The sequence below is a fragment of the Lagenorhynchus albirostris genome, chromosome 2 (genome assembly GCF_949774975.1).
Source record: "Lagenorhynchus albirostris chromosome 2, mLagAlb1.1, whole genome shotgun sequence".
In the NCBI taxonomy this organism is placed as follows: domain Eukaryota; kingdom Metazoa; phylum Chordata; class Mammalia; order Artiodactyla; family Delphinidae; genus Lagenorhynchus; species Lagenorhynchus albirostris.
The window spans coordinates 164,876,698-164,896,672 of record NC_083096.1 but is presented as its reverse complement, the minus strand read 5'-3'; the positions used below and the strand labels follow the sequence as shown (position 1 = coordinate 164,896,672).

Here is a 19,975-nt window from a genome sequence, read left to right as displayed (position 1 = left end):
TACAAAGTGTATTGAGAGGCTAATTCGTCTTGTTAGAGTTCAAATAACCAGTACCTTTGGTGGAAGGAAGGGGCCAAGCCTATGAACTTTCTGTGGACACCCCTAAAGTTGGTGGTAGTTTTATCCCTTCCCTCCCGGTCTCAGGCCGGGCAAAGAGTAGGGTGGGGAGAGTGAGTCCTAGGCTCCAGCCCGCTGTTAAAGGATCCGTCCGGGGCGAGGCCCGGGGTCCTGGGATTGGGAGATGGTTCTGAAAGGCCAGGGTCAGGTGAGTTGGACCCTGGTTCAGCCGCCACCGCACTCTGACCACAGACAGCTCTCTGAACTTACCTGAGTCTCAGTTTGTCCTGCAAAGTAAGAGTAGTCATGTCTGCCTCGTGCCCTGGGGTATTTGTTAAGGATTCATGCATGAGTGTGTATATGTGCGCCTTGTCGATTATAAAGGGTTGCAGGCTGGGTATCAGTGTGACAAATTCACCTGTACCTCAGTTAGTTCTCTAGAGCAACTTTGTAAGGCAGATACTGTCCTCGTTTTGCAGAAGAGGAAACTGAAAACTCCATGACTTACCCTGAGTCACCCAGGGAATTTGAAATGACCCTGGGTCTCAAACCTATATCTTTTGGCTTCCATTCCCGTATTTCTCCCTTCCAGGTGTGGTGTCCCCTGAGAGAGACTTCCCTCCCCCAACCCCTTAGCATTCCAGGGAGGGACTTGAGGGTGCCAGGCCAGTCCCCCATCTCTCTGGTCACCATAAACTTAGGCACAGGCCACCCCCCAGCTATTGTTAATCACCAAGGTTCCTGGGAAAAGTGATCCTAGTGGTGCACCCGAGCTGTTTCTGGGGGCCTAGGAATCAGGAAGTGGGTAAGGGATGACACTTGGTTCAGAAACCCAGGTAGAATCCAGAACAAGACGCAGAAGCTCCAAGAGGGGCAGTCTCCATTCCAGGACTTAAATCCATGTCTCTCTGCTCTCAGAACTGGGCTCTTTTCACCACAGAATTGTTTTCCTCAGAAGGGCTGCCTTGGCTATAATTCCTAGTCCTTTTCCCTCTCTGGAAAGGAAGGAAGCCAAAAAGGGAGTGGGAGGGAGAGCAGCCTAAGACTTTAGAAGGGCAGAAACTACCAACTGGGTGGTGCCGACAAGGCCCCAGTGCCTGCTGAGTCAGTGACCTCCAGGCTCAAGTTGGGCAGTGTGGTCTGACAACCAATGACTATTTAAATCCTGCCTGTGGCCACTGGGTGCTGGGAGGCAGCAGGTGCTATGTAGAGGTCAGTGACTTTAGGGGCAGACTGACCCAAGATGAATCTAAGCTCCACTACCTTCTAGCTCTCAGCCTCACCTAAGTCTTCTCTAAAATGGGAACAGAGCAGTTGTGAGGATTCAATGAGTTAATTGTGGAATTAATGAGTCATGTGTGTAAAGTGCCTGATAGCTATTTATTCATTCATGGATTCATCCATTCAGTAAAAAATTATTACACACCAACCATGTGTAGGGCAGCCTGCCAGTGGTGCAGCTGCAATGAGGAGCAAAACAGACTCAGACCCTCATGGAGCTTACAGTTTGATGAGGAAACAAGTTGTTAAACAAATGATCAGACAAATCAAAATACAATTAGAAACCGTGATAAGGAACAGGAGGCAAAGTACAATGTGTTTATGAGAGTAAATGTCAGGGAATGGGGTGGGGACACAGGAAGCTTCCTGAAGAGGTGAGTTGGTGAGTGGGGGTTGACTAAGCAGCTGGTGGTTGGGAGAAGTGTTGCAGGCCAAGAGAAAGGGTGTGGAAGGCATCTAGGCCAAGGGGGATAGTGGCATTGGGGAGGGAGGGCGGAGCTGTTGCTTAGAGCCTAAACAAATAAGGTGTTAACAGGGGAGGGAACCTGGCCTTGAAAGTGAGGCAGTTCTCCAAGGGTCTGTGTTCTTTTCTGATAGTCCCTGCTTTGAGGCCAACCCACCTGGGTTTGAATCTTGGCTCAGCCATCTCATCTTGGACTGTATGACCTTAAGCAGTCACCACACGTCTGTGCCTCGGCTACTCTTCTGAGAAATGGGAATAGTGCTAGAAGGGCATAAGGTGGAGAGTGAGGATTCAGTGTGGAAATGTGTATAAAACATTCTGGCGCACAAAAGTCACTCCATAAATGATGCTTGGTCTTCGAAGCATGGAAGGAAGTGAGCCTGAGGCAGCAGATGCATTTGGAGATGCATTTGGGAGAGAGCTGATATAAGCACCTGTGCACTGGGCAAGTTGTCATCTGACCTTAATTGTCATAGAAGACTTTGGAGTCAGGCAAGCCTGGGTTCAAATCACATCTATACCAATTCCTAGCAGTGTGACCTTGGGCAGGTGATGTCACCTCTCTGAGCCTCAGTTTCCTTATCTGTAAACTGGGGGTCATAATTGCTTCTATTTCCCAGAGCTGTGAAGATTAAATGAGATAATAAATGTGAAGTAGTTAGCACGGTAGTTGGCACATAAGTAGCAGTTGTTGAGTGTTCACCTTAATAATAGTTATTATTATTATTGATGTCAGCAGTTACTACCCGTACTAGATAAGATTCTGGGGCTTTGCTTGAAGGTTGTCTGGCAACAGGAGACTTTGTTTCTCCTTTTAGGCAATGGAGATAGGTTGCTTTCAGAGGGAGTGGTGTTGTGCATCTTAATACTAATACTGGGAATTCCCTGATGGTCCAGTGGTTAGGACTCCACGCTTTCACTGCCAAGGGTGTGGGTTCAATCCGTGGTCAGGGAACTAAGATCCCACAAGCCACACGGCACTGCCAATAAGCACTAACTTTGAGCATTTGCTATGTGCCAGCCATGTGCTAAGTGTTTTATAGGTATTAACTCATAAATTCTTACAGCAGTCCTATAAATTAGGGCCTGTTATTATCATCATTTTACAAATGAGATAAAGGAAGCACAGAGAGGTTAAGTGACTTGCCCAAGGCCAGCCAGTAGAGAAACAGCATGGCTGGAGTTTAAACCCAACCTTGGAACTTGAGAGGGATTGCTGGTCTTGAGGGGCAAGCCCTCCCTCTACTACCCAAGGAGTTATCACCTGGAACGATGAAATAATTCATTGCCCATAAATCCCAGGTTCTGAAGACCAAGCCCCATTCCTTTCCCCCCAATTCTAAAAAATAACCCCTGCCTGTTTCCTGTCCCCTGAGGCTGATAAGATCAGGGAACAGAACTTCTCCCTCTGCAAGGGGAAGCAAAAAGACATGTAGAGTCACCAGAACTGGGTTTGAGTCCCAGCTGTGCCACTTAATGGTTCTGTCTTAGCCAAGTCACACCCTCTCTCTGAGCCTCAGTTTCCTTATCTATAAAACAGGGATGATAATAGCTCTGCCTACAGGGCTGTTGTGAGGAGCAGAAAAAACAAGTCCTGCATAAACTATAAAGTGCTCTCAGCACAAGCCTTCCTCTCCTGTTGCTATGGGGATGGCAAGCACTCCAGGAAAGCAGCTGAAGCCAGTATAGCGTATAGCAGGAAAATTGCCATCTCTGGAAACAGTCCTGGATTCGAGTCCCAGAGCTCCCTTTTATGCCTGAGTGACCTTGGGGAAGTCTTAGCCTCAGTTTTCTCATCTATAAAATAGAGTGAATAATACTGATCTTGTAGGGCTGGAGACAAAACATAGTGAAAGAATGCATAAAAAGCCATGAGCCAATGCCTAGTACAGAGCTGGCAGAGCACAGTCGGCTAAGGGATTCTAGGGATTCAGAGCAGAGGGACTAAGGAGAATCACCCTGGCCGCTCCACACCACCCCTGCCTGAGGGCAAGAGGGTGGAGAGTACTGTGATCAGAGCCAGAATGGACTCCAGCCACTGCCCTGCCTCTGGCATCCTCAGCTCTGGCTGGGTCCACTGCATCTCTCTCTCTCTCTCTCTCTTTCTCTCTCTCTCTCTCTCTCTCTCTCTCTCTCTCTCTCTCTCTCTCTCTCCCCCCTTTCTCGTCAAACAAGTTCTTCTCCACTGAGCAATCCCAGGGGGCCCCCGAACCTCAGTTCCAGCCAAGCTTGCAGGCTTTCCCCGCCTCCACATCCTGAATCCACAGCCTTTGCATTTGCCATTCCTTCCACCTGGAATGCTCTCTCCTCCCGGAGCGACTTTGATGGGGAAGGTGGGGGGCGGTGCTGGAGGGAAAGGATCTGGAATGATGCTCCCCCACCACCTCACTCCCCTTTCCTGCATCTCCCACACTGCAAGCCTGACCTCCCCCTTCCCAGCGTGGGGGACGAGGCAGCACCGGGAGGGGTAGGGGAAGGGGGAGGGCTCAATGAAGGGCCCTCTATGGGGTTTTTCACCTGCTCAGAAGAGGCAGACAGAAATGAAAGCTCTAGAAAAACGCCTGCCGCTCTGCTCCCGAGGCCCCAGCTCGGTGAAGCCTCCCTGCCTTCCCACTGTGCCATCTTCTCTCCCTCCCCCTCCTCCTGCAGGCAGGTGCCACACAGTCAAGGAACATGTGTGGGTGGCAGGCCAGAAAGACTTGAGTTCAAATCCCATTCCTGCTGCTTACCCAGTGAGTGGCCTTAGCAAGCTGTTTGGCCTGCTTACACCTGATTTCTTTGTAAAAGGACACAACAATCCCTTCTTCTGAAGCTGCTGTGAGGACGAAGTAAGATGCCAGATGAAAGTGCCGGGGCGCAACCAAAGCGCTCAGCAATGGAGATAATAACAATGATGGCAAACACACCCAGTGCCCATGTGTGCCTGGCACAGCTCTCAGTACCTTGCATATATTAGCCTATTTAATTCCTGGTGAGGTGGACCATTACTATCCCCATTTTACAGATGAGGACACTGAGGCACAGAGAAGTTCTATAACTTACACAAGGCCACACAGGCAATGAGAGGCAGAGCTTATCTCTGTTCTTACCCATCATACTATGATGCTCTCAGTGGTAGTTTTATTTGCTTTTATCTGTACTGACTCTATGCCCTCAGTAAGTACATGTTATTCTTTTTTTTCCTCCCACCTTCAAAATCCTGCCTGAATTTTCCCTCCTTTGTTACATCTTCCAGTCTATTAATTTAATGAGCATCTATTGCTGACAGCTCTGGCCAGGCCTGGGCACGGCACTGGGGACCCAGGGATCAATCCACTCAGTCTCTGCCTCGAGTGGCTCCCAATCTGGTGAGGGAGAAAACACATACATAAAAATTACAGTAAAAGAGGCAGACACCAATTGCAGCAGGAGCTGTGAGCTCACAGAAGCATAGAACTTAACTGGAGGATTGGGGCAGGCTTACCAGAAGAGGAGTCATTTGAGTGGGGTCTTGAAGGGTGAGTAGGAATTCCTCAGACAGTTATGAAGTAGAGACATAGAATATGATGTATAGTGCAGACCCTGCAAGGGAGACTGAGTCAATAAAGGCTAGAGAATAACATGCTGGGGTCAGTTCTATGCCAGGTCTTGTACTGGGCGCTGCAGATACAGAGGTGGAAAGAAATTAACTGGGCCCCCAGGGAGCTTACAGACTTGGTGTCAGGGGATGGAAAGCAACAAGTAAAGCAAAAATAGCAACATTAAAGAAAAATCCAGAGGGGCTTTGGGACTACCAAAAAAGAGACCTAAGCTTGTCAGTGGGTCAGTGAAGGCTTCCTGGAGGAGTAGTTGATGTCTAGGCTGAGATTTAAAGATCAGAGCCAGATTATATCACCTACCACCACCCCAGCCATTACGTAAATTCAACATAAAAACAAAACCAACTGTAAAATGAGAGTAAGGAACTCCAATAAACTTCAGATTTTTCCGATGAACACTATATAAATGTTTTTTAAATTATCATACATCAAATTATTTTTTAAAAAATAATGTTTCTAGTGCCCCTCCTTTGCTGGTGTTCTAAATACATGCTGCTCTGCTCATTGGGTAATCTGACGGGGTGACAGGCCAGAGGGAGTCAGCCAGGGGAGAGTTGGGGAGGGTGTGGCGGGCAGGGGGAATTTCGCATAAGTACAAAGGCCCAGAGGCAAGAGAAAAGATGGCATGTTGGGGAAAAAAGGAAATCCTTTGATGAGAGCTGGCAAATGGGACGAGGTAGGGACGGAGAATCGGACTGGATTCTAAGGGTGCTGGGGAGGCACGGAAGGGTTTTAGCTGGATGTGCCATGATCAGATGTCCCTTTTGCAAGATCATTCTGAATATTGCTAGAGACCTTTTTGTGGTTTGAATTCATTCATGCAAGAGACACCAAGTACCCACTATGTTTCAAGCACTGACCCAGATGCTGGGGCTGCAAGAGAGAATTAATTAAGGGTTCTGCAGACAGAGCAAGATGTGGCAGGGACATTGAGTGCCCCTTCTACAGAGCGGTCTGAGTGTATAGAGGCTTGGATTGTGAAAGGGTATGGCTTTCACAAAAAGAAAGCCAAGCCCTGTGCTGGACAATGAAGCAGTGAGATGGGAGATGGCACACAGGGAACCTGCAGGGTACTTGCAGTGGAGAGACCGACAACTCCTAGGAGAGAAGAAGGAAGGAATGAAAGCAGGAGTAGAGGCAATGGGTTAGGGGTGGAAAATCCTGATCCTATAACCTCCCTAGAAGGTGGCCAAGTGGGCAGAGGGGCAGAGGCCCTGGCCAACCCCGTCAGCACCCCCATGCTTTCTTAGCCCTGCTGAGCGTTGCAGCTTGTCTCCTCCTGGCTCCAGAAGTCAGACCAAACCCTGAAGGAGAACAGAGGCGGGTGAGGAGGGGGCGGGCGGGAAACAAGCCCAGGCCTCTCACCCCAGCAGGGCCTTCCTTCCCAGTGGCTGGAGCCAACCCTGCTGAGGAGCCAGAGGTTACAGGGGAGGCTTAAGGAGTTGGTTGCTTTTTTACCCAAATTGTGGCTGCATTTCTCTCTCTTTCTTTCTCTCTCTCTCTCTCTTTTTTTTTTTTAAGAAAGAAAAATGTTCCTGTGCACGCACCCAGAGGCTTTTGCAGGAGGCGGCTATTGGAGAACCAGGAAAACAAGCCAAGAAACAAGAGAGAGGAAAAAGACCACGCCTCGCTTGGCAGATTCCTAATGGCCCAGGAGACCTGAGGCTTTACAGTGGGAGGCCGGTGGGGGCTGGCTCGGGTGGGAGGGAAGGGCAGGCCGAAGGACAGCCACTTGCTGGCCAGTGACCTTGGGCGGGATGCTGCCTGCTTCCCTCTGGTGAGAATGGGGAGGAGGGGGCAGGGGCAGGGCTGGCTGGCTGAGGTCACAGGAAGGCCTCTTCCAGCCTGAAACGCGATCTCGGGATGTGGGGCCTGCCAACCTGCAGCGACCCTGGGCCAGCAGAGATGAAAGGCTGCCTGTCCCAAGCTTCCGGACCCCCGAGGCCCCAGTGCCTCCAACTTGAAGGGCAGCAAAGCTGCTGCAGCTGGCTGAAGCCAGTTGCTGGGCTCTCCCCGCCCCACACACACCTGATGTCATCCAACCCTCCCTTCCCTGTTTCGCAGAGGACACTCAGGCCCAGAGAGGGCTGGTGGCCTGCCCGAGGTCACACAGCAAGTTGGAGGCTGAGCCAGGACTCACCACAAAGTCTTTGGACTCCAAGTCCAGGCCTCATTCCCTTTCCCCGAAACTTGGCTGCCTGGGGGCTTACCCTGGGGAGTTGGAGAGACCCAGGGTTAGGGAGGACAGTTGGGAGCTGTGTCTGTTTGAAGTCACGACTTAATGTTGATTAAAGTGCCTTTTTATAAAAAAAAAAAAAACCAAAAAGAACGTTCCCAGCCCTTGCCATGAGCCTGGACTTGCTCTGCTGGCAGGGGAAGGAATGCAGCTCTGGCCGCCACAGCTGCTGGTGGCCAGCTGCGGCCTCAGTTCCTGCCGCTCCCACCCCAGCAGGCAAAGGGACAAAGGCCTCTTCTCAGCCTGTCCCCTCCAGCCCCCTGGATCAGTGGGGGCAGAGCAACAATCAGGAGGCCCTGTCACTGACCAGCTAAGTCGCTCTTCCTCTCTGGGCCTTAGCGCCCTTTCTGGAAAATGGGGGCAGAGTATCTGCCTGGCCTAGTCTCAGCACCATTTTGAGGTTTCAAAGAGGTAAAGTTACAGAAATACAGACCTCTCAGCACCTTCTTCTGCCTGAGGGTCAGCCTACTCAGAGACCCCTCTGCCTCAAAGGCCCCTCCCTTCCTCACGCTTCACCTGGCCAGCCCCAGCTTGCTCAGCTCAGCTCAGCCGGACCATCCCTCGCTCTGGGGAGCCCTCCCTCACCTCCAGACCGTGATGCTCCTTCAAGGTATTTATCACTGTTGTAATTAAATAATTAATTGTGTAATTGGCTCTGTCTCCCCACTAAAATGTGAATTCTGTAATAATAATAGCTGACACAAAAGGCTTACCCAGTGCCGGAGACTTTCCACGTATTAACCCATTGAATCCCTGTGCCAGGTATGATTAGTTTTCCCATTTTACAGATGAGGAAACTAAGACAATGAGAGATTTAGTAAATAACCTGACGTCACAGCAAGCTGGAGGCTGAGCCAGGACTCAATACAAAGAAGTTGCAGAGGGCTTCCCTGGTGGCGCAGTGGTTGAGAGTCCGCCTGCCAATGCAGGGAACACGGGTTCGTGCCCCGGTCTGGGAAGATCCCACATGCCGCGGAGCGGCTGGGCCCGTGAGCCATGGCCGCTGAGCCTGCGCGTCCGGAGCCTGTGCTCTGCAACGGGAGAGGCCACAGCAGTGAGAGGCCCACGTACCGCAAAAAAAAAAAAAAAAAGAAAGAAGTTGCAGAACCAGGATTCAAATCCAGACCCCAGGCTGCCCCACTAGTCAGGCAGATTCAGCTTGTTCCTTGTCCATCCCAGCTCCCAGAACATCTGGCATACAGTAAGTGCTCCACATACATTGGGTGAATGAGGACACAAACAGGTTATGAATATACACATGAGCATTTGGAAAAGACTAAAGCACCTTCCAGGAGTGAGTTTTGCAGGTGCCACGTGTAGAGCCGTGGTGATGGGAGGGGGTACCCAATGTATTGTTACAGACCAATTATTGGGCTTCTTTCTCGAACATACAGGCCAAAAACCTGAGACGTCATCTCTGATTCCTCCTTCCACTTTATCTGCCAGAGCCATTCAGTCCCCTGGTTCTGCTCGATGTCTCCCAGTGTACCCCTTCTTTTCCATCCTTCAATGCCCATCTTTTCCTTGGATTTTTATAGCAACTCTTACACAGGTTTCTCTGTCTCTAGTTTCTCCTCCTTCAAAGTGGGCCTCTAAAAACAGAAAGCTAATTGTGGGTGCTACCCCTCTTTACCCCTTCCCTCACTAATGAACCTTCCATGGCTCCCCTTTGCTCTCTGGGTAAAGCCCACCCTCCTCACCAAGGCTTCTACCACCCAACTCCTGCCTCCACCTGTCCAGTCTCACTTCCTGCCCCTCTCCTCCACATGTCCTTTGGCCAAGCCACTCTATGCAGTTGAAGTTAAGAGCATGGAAGAAGACAAACCTGGGTCCGAGTCTGAATTTTGCCACTTACTAGATGTGGAAGTTTGTAAACAAATCAGTTCCCTTCTATAAGCCTCAGTTCCCACATCTGGGGAAATGGGCATAATTATGATACCTCTTCATAGAGTCAGTGTAAGGATTAAATGAATACATACAGTGCTGAGCACAGCACCCGACATGCCCAATAGTTCCTGTAATTCTTATCCTTTCCTCTGCTACAAAGAGCATTTCTTTTATTTTTTTATTATTTATTATTTTTTTTTATTTTTAATATTTGGCTGCGTTGGGTCTTCGTTGCTGCGTGCGGGCTTTCTCTGGTTACAGCGAGCAGGGGCTACTCTTCGTTGCAGTGCACGGGCTTCTCACTGCAGTGGCTTCTCTTGTTGCGGAGCACGGGCTCTAGGTGCGCAGGCTTCAGTAGTTGTGGCTCGCGGGCTCTAGAGCGCAGGCTCAGTAGTTGTGGTGCACAGGCTTAGTTGCTCCGCGGCATGTGGGATCTTCCCGGACCAGGGCTCAAACCCGTGCCCCCGTCATCAGCAGGTGGATTCTTAACCACTGTGCCACCAGGGAAGCCCAAGAGCATTTCTTACTGTCAGTCTTACTATTCTTTATGACCCAGCTCAAATGTCACCTCTTGGAGGAAATTTTTCTTGGTATTCATACTCTGTTCCCTAAGTGAAATCAGTCTCACTTTCCAGACTCGCTTGCACTTTGCACCTCTGTAAAGCACTTGTAATATTGTTGTTGCACTCTTTTCCCCGTTACCCCAAGAGTTCCAGGAGAGCAGAAACAATACATTCTTAACTCTAGCCCATGCCTGGCATGCAGCAGGTGCTCAAACAGTGTTGGTAGAATTGAATGGAGTCACCACTTTCAGTGCTTTTCTTGAGCACCTTGCAGGGAGGAGGCCTGAAGGATGCTGGGACCTGGTTGCCTGAGTCCCACTCCAGCTCTGGTGTGGGGTATGTTGGTATGTGTATGGGAGTGGAAGTGGGTAGAAGAAACCCCTGACCTCTGGGCTCTTTCTTCTGGCCAGGACTCTTCAGTCCTCTGAGGGAAGAAGAGAAGGGAGAGGAGGTGAGGAGGTTCAGGTGCTGAGCAGGGGTGAGGTAGGGCTATAACAGGAGCTGGGGCGTGGGTGGGAGCTGGGAGACTCCAGTTGCTCTAAGACCAGGGCTGGGCCCGCCAGGACAGGGCCTCATAGCCCAGGTTGCCGCCTGCCATGCCCCGCCTCATCCTGGCACCTGGATTAAGTGACTTTTCAGGTTGTAAAACTACATCTTGATTTGCAAGGAAGCAGAATCCAAGCCTGGCCTTGTCTGGTTGCTGAGCAGGGAGGAAGGGGAGTGTTCCCTTTTATTTTCCTTTTTGTGTTGGCAACCCCTTGCAATCCTGGGCACATCAAAGAAGGTAGAACTCTTTGTAAACCCAGGTTAAGATCACATTATCCGCAACTGTTGCTTCAGTTGGTGCTCCTGTCACTCCCCCTTTTTAAAAATGCTTCTCTCACTGCTTAGTACCCTCAGGATAAAGGCTCAACTCCCAATACAACCCAGAAAGTCCTGGGTAGTCTGGTCCCTGCCTCCTCGTGGACTTTCTCTCGCTTCCCTGTCCCCCTGCCTCCGCGTCTTCTGGCCCTTTCTCAGTTCTCTCAATCACACCTTGCCCTTTCCTCTGGGTCTTCACACATACTGTTTTCTCTGTCTCGAATGCTTTTCCCCATCACCTGATAATTATATTTTATGTTGAGTGCTTTTGATGCCTAAGAAATCTTTGCCTATCCCAAGATCATGAAGTTATTGCCATATGTGTTCTTCTAGAAGTTTATAGTGTTAGCTTTCACCTTTAGGTCCATGATTCATCGTGGATTAATTTTTGTGCGTTGTCAGATAGAGGCTGAGACTCATTCCCGCTTTAATTCCTACTCATTCTTGACAGTTCAGCTTATCCCTCACCTCCTTTGAGAAGCCTTCCTTGACTGCTCCCAGATTAGATCAGTTCCTTCCACTCCACAGCCCATAGCACCCTGTACTTTATTGTAGCACTTGTCACAATTGTAATTAAACAATTATTCGTGTAATTAGTTGTTTAACATCTCCTCTCCTCTTGTATACTGTAGCTCTCTGAACTCAATGCTTGTGACGGTCTTCTTAAAAAACTTTGTACTGAAATATACATTCAGAAAACTGCACATATCAAAATATATAGCTTGAAGAATTTTCACAAACTGAACACACTATATAACTGGTACCCAGATCAAGATGCAGACCGTTATGATGCTAAACATTTTCTGTACCCAGGAGTCCCCTCCCCTCAGCTATGGCTGTCTTTTTTTACCCTTATATTCTTAGCACCCAGCACAGAGCTAGACATTATTAAGCTCTCAAAAAAACCAAAAAAATCCCAACTCTTCGCTGAATGAATGAATTAATTGATGATGCTTAATTCTTCTTCAAAGAACTAGACATGGAATCCAATTTTGGCTCTGGGTCTAGCTCAGTGTGACTTTGAGGACGTCCCTCTGCTTTCTGGGTCTCAGGTTGCTTGTTTACAAAATGGGTGGGTGGGTGGGGTGATGGAGGGAGTTTGGATAATAATCCCTTTGGGCCTTTTCCAGGTATGGCATTTGGGGCAGAATTAGCCCCCTTAGGTTCTGACAATACATTGTCAGGAACTATTTTGGTTTTCTGCCTGGAAATGAGGACCTGGCGGGATTAGAAACTATACCCACGTGGAGCACCAGGAGCCTGGGCCTAAGAGTCAGAGGACGTAGGTTTGAGTCTTGGCCTCGCCTGTGGGTGACCTTGGGCAAGTCCCTTCCCTCCCCTGGGTCTCCTTGGTTTCTTCCCTTAAAATGCGGGGTAGGTTGACCTCAAAAGCTTGACGAGCAGTGATTCTGGCTCCAGGCCTCTGAGCACCAAGTTTCTGTTCCTGGAGCGCGGGAAGCTGGCTCTGGGCTCCTCCCTGCCAGGCACTGTGCGGGGAGAGGAAAGCACTCGATGTGATAACCACCCTGCAAAGGGAACTCGCAGTCTGGCCAGGGGGACCCAATGTTCAGCCAGGAACCGAATGGAAAATGGGCTGATGGTCCAAGTGATTCTCTACGTGTGGGGCTGAAGGGAGAGGAGCTGGAGTGTTCCAAGTAGGGGTAGGAGACCTGGCAGTGGGGGTTGGGAGAAGACAGAGATGGCTTCCTGGGGGAGAAGCCTTTGGAAATTGGCAGGGCAGCCCAGGGGCGCTTCCCAGAGATGGGAGGAGGCAGGAAGGAGGAAATTGGGTCCAGGTGACCACAGAGCAGCAACTTGGCCAGGGAGTAGGAGAGGCGGGAGCTTGGGCAGCCGCCCCACAGCTGAGCCTTGAAGGGGAAGTGGGGGCTGCTGCCTCTGCCTTGGCCTTGGGAAAGCGCCATCTTCTCAGGCCACAGGCTAGGAAGGAGGGCATTGTTGTGAGCTCAGGCGAGAGGGGCCTCTCTTGGAGCAGCCCCCCAGGGCCCTGCCCAGCTATGCTGGGGCTGCAGGACTGAGGGTGAGGAGCAGAGTCAAGCCCCAGCCCCCAGTTCCTTCCACAGGGCCCTCCCTTCAGCTTGGATCACATTTCTGACTCTTCCCGGCTTTACAACCAGGGGGCACTCAGAGCATCTTTACTGAATCCCATTCTTCAGACCGATGACTGAGGCAGAGTGGTCAGTGGCCAAGTTAAGGAGCTGAGTTACAACTATGCAGATGGTAATAGACAGCAGAGCCTAGAGTTAAGAGCTTGACTGCCGGGGTTCAACTCCCAGCTCTTCCATTTACAAGCTGTGTGACCTTAGGCAAATCCCTTAACCTTTCCGTGCCTCAGCTTCCTCATCTGTAAAGTAGGATGATAATATTACTTATATCATAGGGTTGTTGTGAGGAATAAATGAGGCAATAGATGTAAAGCATTAAGATATAAAGCACTGCCACCTCAGAGGCAGCAAAATGGACAGGCTTTGGAGTCACTCCTCTAGTCCAAGCCTTAGTTTCTTAATCTCTAAAATGGTGCTAATAGTTCCTGCCTCTCAAGGCATCTGTGAAGATTAGTAAGGACAAGCTGGCCCCTAATAGGAGTCCACTGGAGGCCTCTCTCTCACATCCCTTCCCTGCCTCATCGTTAGCATGTTCAAGCTCTGTTCATCTGTCCCCAGCAAACAGCTGCCCCTTGGCCACCTTGTAGGCCTAGGAATCTACTCTGGCAGTGGGGTTTGGATTAGACAAGGGTCATTCAGTCTCTGGGACCTAGCTCAAGGGATTCTAGGATCTGGGTACCAGAGGTGGTCTAGAGGGGGTGGAGGAGGGCTCCAGGTGGGCATGGCCTCTTGGCCTCTCTCTGACTCCTCATTCCATGGGGAAGGGCCCAGTAGAGGAAGCCTAGAGTGGGCCCTCTGAAAGGGGGGGTTCCTACCTCCCTGGTGGCCTGGGCCTAAGGGCCAAACTAATTAAGAATAAATGATAGGGAATTCCCTGGCAGTCCAGTGGTCAGGATTGCACGCTTCCACTGCAGTGGGCACAGGTTTGATCCCTGGTTGGGGAAATAAGATCCCACAAAAAACAACAGCAACAACAAAAACTCTAAAAAAAAAAAAAGAATAAATGACAAAGCACATAGTAGACCCTTGGGAAATAGTAAGAATGGCTGCCATCCATTATCTTCACAACATTCCTGAAAAGCAGGCACTATTGAGCCCATTTTGAAGATGAAGAAACTGAGGCTCAGAGAGGTAAAGTCACTTGCTTGGGGGTCACACGGCTATATCTAAGGGCACATGGGCTTCCCTGGTGGCGCAGTGGTTGAGAGTCCGCCTGCCGATGCAGGGGAAACGTGTTTGTGCCCCAGTCCGGGAAGATCCCACGTGCCGTGGAGTGGCTGGGCCCGTGAGCCATGGTCGCTGAGCCTGCGCGTCCGGAGCCTGTGCTCTGCAATGGGAGAGGCCACAACAGTGAGAGGCCCGTGTACCGCAAAAAATAAAAAATAAATAAATAAAAAATATGTATATCTAAGGGCACAGCTGAGATTCAAAGCTGGATCTGTCTGATCCCAAAGGGGCTGCCAGCCAAAGGCTAGGAATCCCAAGGTCACCAGCAGACTCTTGTTAGGGCTGGACCAGAAGCCATGGGCTGGACTGGGCATGGTGTGGTCCCAGGATGATGAGCAGATCCACTCAGGACAGAGGGGTTTAATGTACCCTCAGAAACCTGCCTGTGAACCCGGCTCCCAACCCTCTAGTATCGTTCTTACTAAAGTTATTTATTCATTCTATGCACATTTGCACACCCTTTCCCTAAGTGTAGCCATGTGCTGGGCCCTGGGGACCCTGGATAAGTCAGACTTGGACATTGCCCTCTGAGTGCTGCTAGTCTGCTAGGGGAGACAGAGGCATGGCTAGAAACTGTACTATAGGGTGAGGTGGACTGGAGAGTAAGCACATGAGCTGTGGCAACCAACTCGCTGGGCCCCAGCTCTATCACTTATTACCCTTAGAAATGGGGCCAGTTACTAAACCTTTCTGAGCCTCAGTTTCATGTGTGTAAAATGGGGATGATGATAAGATATTTTCTTTCTTTTTTTTTTTGGCTGTACCACACGGCATGCAGCATCTTAGTTCCGGGACCAGGGATCTAACCTGTGCCCCCCTGCAGTAGAAGCACGGAGCCCTAACCACTGGACCTCCAGGGAATTCCAAGATATTTTCTTTTAAGATAGCCATGAGGATTAAATAATATCATGAACATGATATGCTTATATAAAGTCTGGCACATAGAAAGAAGCATCGAGGGGACTTCCCTGGTGGTCCAGTGGGTCCTCTCCCAATGCAGGGGGCCCAGGTTTGATCCCTGGTTGATCCCGCACACATGCCGCAACTAAGACTCCACATGCTGCAACTAAGAGTCCACATGCCGCAACTAAAAGATCCTGCATGCCGCAACTAAGACCCGGCGCAGCCAAAATAGATAAATAAATAAATATTTAAAAAAGAAAGAAAGAAAGAAAGAAAGAAGTATCCAATGAGTATTAGCTGTCTGTAATTAAGTGTAATGGGGGCATAGAGGAGAAACCTATTTTTTGTTGGGGAACAGGAGTCAGGAGAGGCTTCTTGGAGGAAGGGACATCTGGATTGGGCCCTGAAGGATGAAGACTTCACCTGGAGAAGTGGGGGAGGGCACTCAGGAGGATGTACCGCAAGGACAAGGGCGCAGAGACCGGGAGGATATAACCTGTTTGGGTGTGGCTGAGCAGAGTCAGCTGGGAGGAGTGACTGGAAATGAGGCTGGAAAGCCGGTTTCAAGGACCTCGAGTGTCTCGCTGCCGATGAGTCTGGACTTTAAAGGGCTGGGGACGGAGCAGGCCTTTAAGAGCTGGGAAGGGACATGATTGTGCCTATTTTAGGAAGATGACTCTCACTGTAGTGTGGAGAGTGAACCGGAAGGGGAGAGACTGGATGTCAGGGAGCGGATCTGAGTGTGTGCCCCCCGTGGGTTAAAGTCCCCCAGGGGCTCCCCAGCAGCCTGCAGATCAGGCTCTGACCTCTTACTTCCCACCTGCCCACAGGCTCTCTCCTTTGCATGCAACATCGACATCTTCCCCCTCGGTTCGCCCACTAATTCCTGGTCCTCCCTCTGGTCTCCGTCTAGCCATGCTTCCTCCGGGAAGCTGTTCTGGGCACCCCAGGTCTAGATGAGGTCTTCCTCCTCCTCCTCGGGACCTGTAAACTTGCCCAGACTGGACTCTGGCCGAGGGCAGGGACTGTGTGGTCCTGCTCAGTCTTGAGACCACAAGGCCCAGCAGAGCATGCCCAGCACATAGGGGGCGCTTATCCCACGATTGGAGGAATGATTGAACCGCTGAGTGAAGGGACAAGCCCGTTAGTGGGCAGGTGTGATAGTCAAGTGAAAATGATGAGGCCTGCGGTGCCGTGAGGAGAGAGATCCAGCAGGTGAATTGACAGGACACACGATTGATGAGAAGTGAGCACAGGGGGAAAAGAAAGAGTTGGCGATAACTCAGAGGTCTCTCCCTCTGATAGCCCGATGCCTTTAACCAAGATAGGAAACATGGGTGGGGGCGGAGGTGGGGAGGAGGAGAAGGCCTAGGCGGGAGATGGGGCCCCGGTGCACGCTGTTCCCCGGAATGCCCTTCCTCCCTATCTCCCCACCGGTGGGTCCCCATCAATGTCTGTGACTCTGTCAAAATGTTGCTTCCTCAGAGAGGCCACTCTGACCACCCTAGGTAGGCTGGCCCCCTGTGGATCACTCGCTACCAACGTACCCTCTCCATTTCCTTCCCAGCCGTCTTCATGATTGTCATCGTGTATCTATTGATTTGTATTTTGTTTGTAGTGTGTGTTTCTCAATAGATGGGAAGTTCCACGAAGGCAGGGATCTTGCTTATTTCACTGACCACGTATACCTGGCAGGTTTCGTGAAACACAGTAGGTGCTCAGAACAAGATTTATTGGTATGAATGAGTGAAGGAAGGAAGGAAGGAAGGCCGTGATTGCCACGATAAGGAATTTGACTCTCAGCCTCAGAGGAACGGGGAGCCATGGAAAGTTCTTAAGGGAGGCAGTGTCAGGGTTCAGCTTGTGTTTTAGAAAGCTCACCCTGGGGGCTGTGTGGAAGATGAATTGGGGAGGGTGGCAGGGGGAATTGAGACAAAGACAGTACCTGGGGCCAGGCTTGGAAACCCCCTGCCTGTGGGGGACTGGAGGCCCCTCCCTGTCCTTCCCCACCCCCGGCCAGGCCTGTTGTCTCAGACCCCAGCGGCGAGCAGGCGGTGGGAAGAGCAGGGCTGGCAAAGCTGACACTCACTAATCACGGCCCTCACCCCGGAGCCGCACTGACTGTCTGGTCTCCATGGAGACACGGCAACCTCCGGCCACTTGTTAATGGCAGCTCAACAAGGCTGCAGCAACGGGGACGGGCCTGACCAGCATGCCCCAGCCCGGCACCACCTGTCCCAGCCTGGGCCTCTGCAGCAAACCCCAGGGGCGCCTGAGCTGGGGGACAGGACTGGAGGTCTGGTGGCTGGGAGGCTCCCCCCACCCCTCCAGAGCCCCACCTCTCTTGGCACTGCCAAGCAGTGAGAGGGCAGAGGCAGCCTCTGCCCTGGCTGACTCCTCCGCAGGGCTGCTGGGAAGCTGAGCTCATGCAGGTCACCGAGGCAGGGCCAAAGGGCTGGAGGGGGATGGTGAGGAGAGTGTGTGGGGGGGACCTGCCTGCATCCCACACACAAGAGGAATGGAGGAGAGGGCGCTTCGCCTGCCACGACAAACCTCTGCTCTGCTAGCCCGCGGCAGGGACCCGACTGGGAACCATCTGTCCAGAACCTCTTCCCTAGTTTGCTGTCACTACATCTGAAATCTGAAATGCCACCATTAGCAATTCACTCCTTCGGGAGGCAGCGTGGTGGCATAGCACAAAAACACTGGCTTTGCAGTCAGGCAGGCCTGGATGTAAGGCCTGGCTCTGTCTCACCACCTCTGAGCATTGATCTCCCCATCTGTAAAATGGGATAGTAATTGCACCCACACAGACACACATTCGAACATGCACACTTCTCTGGGCCTACTCTGAGTTATCCTAGGAGGCTGAGCTCAATACCTGTGACTCCTCCTCCCACAGGCCTTTCTTCACACCCACAGCTGAGCTCCATGGTCCCCAGGACAGCATTCACCCTCCTCCTGTAACTGTCTGTCCCACCTTTATCCTCCCCACAGACTGCCCTGTAGGGCAGGGCAAAGTGAGCAGCAGGAGAGGTTTGTCTAGTAAACAAAGGAGGCGGGTAGGGGGAGCCTCCCTCTGCCTTTTGTCCTCCTTCCTCCGCAGGGGGTGCTCAACCCCTAGAGCACTGCTTGAGGGCCTCCTTTCCCGCTCTCCTTCATACCTTTGTTTGTCCATCTGTCTGTCCACCCAGCCATCCTGCAAAGACGTGTGAGAGGGCCCAGACGTGACCCCCGCAAGCAGGCGAGGCAGAGACCAGATTCCTCCGGTCAGGCACCTGAGGCCCACCCACGGCCGCCCCCAGCCGTGTTTCTCCTCTGTCACTCCCTAGGCGACATTCCAAGCCGAGAGGGCCCTTGGAAATCAGCTAGTCTAATCCACTGCAGCCAGATGAAGAAACCAAGGCCCAGAGAGGACTGGGGCTTGCCCAAGATCCCACAGCAGCTCTGTTTTTGGGTTGACAATGTACCAATTATGTGGGCCTGCTCAGGAGGTGGCTTTTGGCTCTCTTGGCCCTGCCGACAGCCATGTTCCCAGTGGCAGCTGGAATGCTGGTGGGAGGCCTGTCTGGCCTTTGCACCCTGACTCCCCAGGGCCGAACCAGGTGGCTCTGAGGGAGCTCAGGGCCTGGGGGGTTGGGGGGGGGAGTGGGAGGATCTCAGAGGGGCAGCCCGGATACCAGCAGGGGCATGGGATGTCTGAAAGATAAAGGAGGCAACATTGATCTTAAAGACTAAATCAGAAGCCCTGAGCGTCTGTCCCAGCTCTGCCACACTCACTTGCTGGGCAAACTTGGGTGCATGATTTGACCTCTCTGAACCTTAGTCTTCTTATCTGTAAAATGGTGCTACCTTTGTAGAATGAAAACCGTGTTGTCAATGGCGACAGCAGTTCAGAGGTGAGGAGTTTTTAACTGCTGCACTGAAAAGCTGTCTCTGAAAGGGGAAGGGACTAGCTCGAGGCCACAGAGCGAACCCATGTCTCCCTCCCATGAGGTCTTTGCACTGAACTGGATACCAGGTTTAGGAGCTGGAGGAAGCATCCAGACCAGGCTGTTCGCTTGCTGAAGGAGAAGGAAACAGGATCAGAGAAGGGGAGCAAGTTCCCCAAGGTCACCCAGTGAGTCTGGGGCCAATGTGGGCCCAGAGCCCGGGCTGGGCATGAAGTCCCCTTGCCCAGCTGCCTCGCTTGCTCATCCAGCGCCCTTGGTTTTGTCTCCCCCAGTGAGTGGGCGCAGAACGGGCCCAGCTTCCTTCCTGCCGCCCTGCCCGCCGTCTGCCACGTTGGCAGAGCCGCCCGCAGCCTCCTCGCCCCTGCTGCTGCCGCTGCTGCCGCGCATCAGCCGAGACCAGCCCGCCGGGAGTTTGCCCAGAACAGCCAGGGCTGCCGGAGCCGGGGCTGGGCCGGCTGACGCTGCCAGACAGGAAGGAGCGAGCCAGCCGGCGTAGGGAGGGAACAAGGGTTGAGCCAGCCCCCGACCTTCCCAGTCCTTCCCCACCCTCACCAGCCAAGAAAGGGAGGCAGGAGGCTTGGGTTGGGGTCCTGGGGCTGGGGTGTGTGTGTGTGAGGTTCAGATAGCCGGGTCTGTCTGTGGGAGTGTGCACGCTTACGTGTGCAGAGAGGAGCATGCTGGGGGTGATTCGGGAGGCTGTGTTTGCCTCAATGCACACAGATGACTCTGTGGGTGAGTTTGTGCTGCTTTGTGATACACAGGGGCCACTGCGTGTTTGTGTAAGCACAAGGGAGGATGACAAGACGACAACTGTTAGTGATAAGGAATCTGTGTGCGTAAAAG

General features: G+C 51.8%; 1 long non-coding RNA gene across 1 annotated transcript; it reads left to right on the top strand.

The window, feature by feature from the left end:
* Positions 1–161: 161 nt before the first annotated feature.
* Positions 162–8,264, top strand: LOC132515056 (uncharacterized). The gene is made up of 2 exons (XR_009539024.1): positions 162–265; positions 6,901–8,264. It is a non-coding gene; the product is annotated as an uncharacterized LOC132515056 (long non-coding RNA).
* Positions 8,265–19,975: the final 11,711 nt, after the last annotated feature.